Source organism: Palaemon carinicauda, chromosome 12 (genome assembly GCF_036898095.1).
Source record: "Palaemon carinicauda isolate YSFRI2023 chromosome 12, ASM3689809v2, whole genome shotgun sequence".
Taxonomy (NCBI): Eukaryota; Metazoa; Arthropoda; class Malacostraca; order Decapoda; family Palaemonidae; genus Palaemon; species Palaemon carinicauda.
Genome location: NC_090736.1, coordinates 45,591,811 through 45,596,108, shown reverse-complemented (window position 1 = coordinate 45,596,108; position 4,298 = coordinate 45,591,811).

The following is a 4,298-nucleotide window of genomic DNA, read 5'->3' as shown; positions in this document are numbered from 1 at the left end:
TTAAAGGCTGGCTATTTATTTAGAAATATTATCAGGCCATTTAAAAGTTTAATAAACCGATTTTATAGACATGTATACCAACTCGAGATGGACAAATAAAGTGTACCATCATAATTATCATCATCATCTCCTCTTACGCCTATTGACGCAAAGTTCCTCGGTTAGATTTCGCCACTCGTCTCTATCTTGAGCTTTTAAATCAAAATGTCTCCATTCATCATCTCCCACTTCACGCTTCTTAGTCCTCAACTATGTAGGCCTGGGTCTTCCAAATCTTTTAGTGCCTTGTGGAGCCCAGTTGAAAGTTTGGTGAATTTATCTCTCTTGGGGAGTGCGAAGAGCGTGCCCACAACCTCTCCATCTACCCCTCACCATGATATCATCCACATATGGCACTCGAGTAATCTCTCTTAGTTTCATTTCTAATCCTGTCCTGCCACCTAACTCCCAATATTCTTTTGATGGCTTTTTTCTCAAATATACTAAATCTGTTGGATATAGTTTCATTGTCATACCATGACTCATGTCCTTACAGTAACATCGATCTCAATAAACTGATGTATAGCCTGATTTTGATACGTAATTTCCGGCGATTTAATATACAAATTTTACGTGTATCAAGCTACAATGCAAAGAAATAATAATATATTAAGTTTTATTTTGAATTTAAAAACCATATATTACGAGAAATATCCATAACTACTATACTAAGTCTTCAGGTGCATTTTCGATGTGTAAGGCAATTATGCAGGCGTCAGTAACTCATTGAAATGCATTTTGTAATCCATAGGAACGGTGATATTTGCATATCCATTACATATAAAGGAAGTTTTCAAAGTTTTGAAATATCAAAATACCAATTATTTTCTAACATTCATGAGAAACTAAAGCTAAAACTCGTTTGCATTTCAAGGAGTCGTTATTTTTCAAATGAAGATTATATATTATATAACCTTCTAGCTGCTTGTGAATGCACACACACACACACACACACACACACACACACATATATATATATATATATATATATATATATATATATATATATATATATATATATGTGTTTATATATATATATATTTATATATATATATATATATATATATATATATATATATATATATATATATATATATTTATCTATATATATATATATATATATATATATATATATATATATATATATATATATAAATATATATATATATATATATATATATATATATATATATATGTATATATACAGTATATATATGTATATGCGTATGTTTGTGTATATGTGAATCAATGATCCATTGTGAAGAAGCCGACTGCGCTAAAACATTACTTACTGAATATTCAGTATAAGCTCCCATACTTGTGCTAGGATCCTGAAAGTTTTGAAAACCCTGAGAGTGGACCAGTTTGGCCAGACGAAATTCCACCTACTCTAAGACGCTAAATCTTAGTAAAACAGAGCCAAGATCAGATAAGGATGGTGGACTTACGCCACGATGGAAAATCTATAGAAAGAAGCTATATCATCTCAGATTGATAGGTTTTTGCTGGGTCACTGATTAATCAGTGTTTTTAGCCTTTTGCAAGCAATGTAAGAGAGAGAGAGAGAGAGAGAGAGAGAGAGAGAGGAGAGGAGAGAGAGAGAGAGGAGAGAGAGAGAGAGAGAGAGAGAGAGAGAGAGAGAGAGCGTGTGGTGGCGTGTGTGCATGCGTGCGTGCGCAGATTGCTCTGACCTTGTGTCCGGGCGGGGCCTATTAGACTGCAAGTCATAGCCCCAATGGGGGTCTTCCTGGTCTCGGCCCAATGAGAGTTTTCTTTATATTAAGAGAATTGCTCAGCCAAGAGCAATCTTAAATTTCATAGTTACTAGAGAATCAGCTCGCCCAAGTGCACACACAACCTCTAAAGGCACTCACAATCGAGATACAGTTGCTCAGCCCCGAGAGCATAACCGTAATAAGGGAAGTACAGCTGCTCAGCCGCAAGAGCATGACCGCTAGGAGGACAAGAAAACCAGGCTCATACTGGAACCAAAATGAAAAACTTTAGAGGTAAAGAAAGTATTGATAGCAGCAAGTCTCAGTGAGTAGGAGAGACTGGGAGAGGTGAGAAAGATCTTTAGTAATAGAAAAAAGGAGCAGTTCAAAGCATAGTTGCTTATCCCTGCTCATGGGGGCGGGGGTGTTACTAGGGGAGAGAAGAGGGATTGAATTATGTTGGAGGGAGTCTGAACAAGGGAGCAGATTTAAGCTACAAGCTGAAGGATCAAGGGGATCAGCTTCTCAAGGGGCAAGGACTCCACTTGGGAGATGATGGTGGAGGCTGAAGGGGGAGGAGGAATCTGGCTAGGATTAGGAATAGTAATGGTGACTGGGGTAGGATCGGTGACAGGTGCAAGGGGAGTGGCAGGGGTAGAAGTGTCTTGGTCAGGATTGGTGATTGGACGAAGAGGAGGTCTGGAACGTGGAGCCATTTGGGGCTTTGGTGGCTGCTGAGGTGCTGCCGCAGTAGAGGTAGGTGAGGTTGTCTGTGGTGCTGCTAATCTCTTGAGTAGCTCTGGATGCCTCCTGTTCCAGACATGGCGAGATCCAGCACAGTTGGGGGTACTTTGCATGGGTCTCCAACCCATTCTTTTGTGCACCTATGTATATTTGAGTTGCGTGAAAGTGACTGCAGATTCCACAGACCATCGGGTTTCTGCAGTCCTTGTGATGGCCGAATTGCTAACAGTTGAAGCAACATAGTAGGTCGCTCTCAAAGTCCTTTATGGGGAAGGTTCCCCCTAGTCCAAGGTCCAGTGATTGTGGTATTTGTCCAATGAAGGTGACGATGACTCTCCTAGTGGGCTGTTTGTGGCTGCCCAGGCGACGTTCAGCATTGGCAACGTTGTTGAGGTCCGTGATGAAAGACAGTGGCATGTTGGTGGGGAAGTTGTAGACAGCTGTCTCACTCAATTTCCTTGCTGGATTAATATAGACCAGGGAGCTGTCCCTCTGAAGAAGGCTGGGGCGGTCCTGGGTCTTTGGTGTATTAATCATATCACCCATGAGACTGGCATCAATGACCTTAGATGACCGGATGCCAGATAACTCATAATCAATTAATCAGTCACCCTTGAGATTGGTTCTGGCAGTCATCTTGATTCCTGAGTTGGCCGCTTCAATAGCAGCTACTTCTGCATAGGAAGGTGCTCCTTCGACAGCTGGCATTTTTAAATCTTGGCAGCTGCTTAGAATTCGTTGCAGAAGAACGTGGCACTGGAGCTGGCTCTACAGGGGTGAGAGAGGCAGTGCGCCTGGTTCAGTTACAATCTAGGAGATATGAATCTGCCAGCTCAGGTGCCTGAGTGTCATCGGAGGTTTTGAGTTCTATGGCTGAAGCCTCCTCCTCGGTTCTGGAGTAGTTGGCAGTGGAGTGGCAGCAGGAGAAGAAGCCTTGGTTGGGATGTTAACCGGTGGTGTCACAGCAGACGGAAGGTCAAGAATTCTCTTGGTCCTACTATTGCTTGGGAGTAGGTAGGTGTTGCAGGGGGCTGCTGAGAGTTGGGCCTAGGGGAGGCAGCGGCAATTGGAGTGACAGGTGACACATGTGGCTCTTTAAGCCTTTTCTTCGTGTCAGGTGACGCAGGAGGCTCCTTAGGTTTTTTTTCTTGGTGCCAGGCCGCCCTGCCTTCCTTGAGGTAGCAGTGCAAGGCAGCAGTTGAAGCAGTCTTGTGGTTCTGTCTAAGAGAGAACCTAGGCAAAACAACAGTGTCCGTGTAAAATGTCTAATATTGATTACTTTCTAATTCTGTGATATTCATAGATCGCATTTTATTCTTTACAGCTCTTTTAGACACTCCAAAATCAAACCATTGTTCTATAGCCTCGGGTAATGCCATATCCTCTGTACCATTGTCTTCCATTATCTTGGGCTAGGGTTCTCTTGCTTGAGCGTATAATCGGGGCCATTAATCTATCTTCTCTCTCGCTTGATTTTTTTTTTTCAAGTTTTAATAATTTATATATGAGAGATCTATTTCAATGTTGTCACTGTTCTTGAAAAAATTTTATACAAAGTGCTCATTACTTCTTTTGTAGTTTATTTATTTCTTTATTTCCAATCGTTACTGGGGTATTTTTCTTTGTTGGAGCCCTTGGGCTTATAGCATCCTGCTTTTCACACTTGGGTTGTAGCTTAGCTAGTAATACTAATAACGATAATAATAATCTCTCGCCACTCCTCAGCCATTCTAACTTCAATCAAGGTTTTGCTTATCTACATCCTTCCTTTCTCGGTATCCTGAGAAATTCGCATCCCTC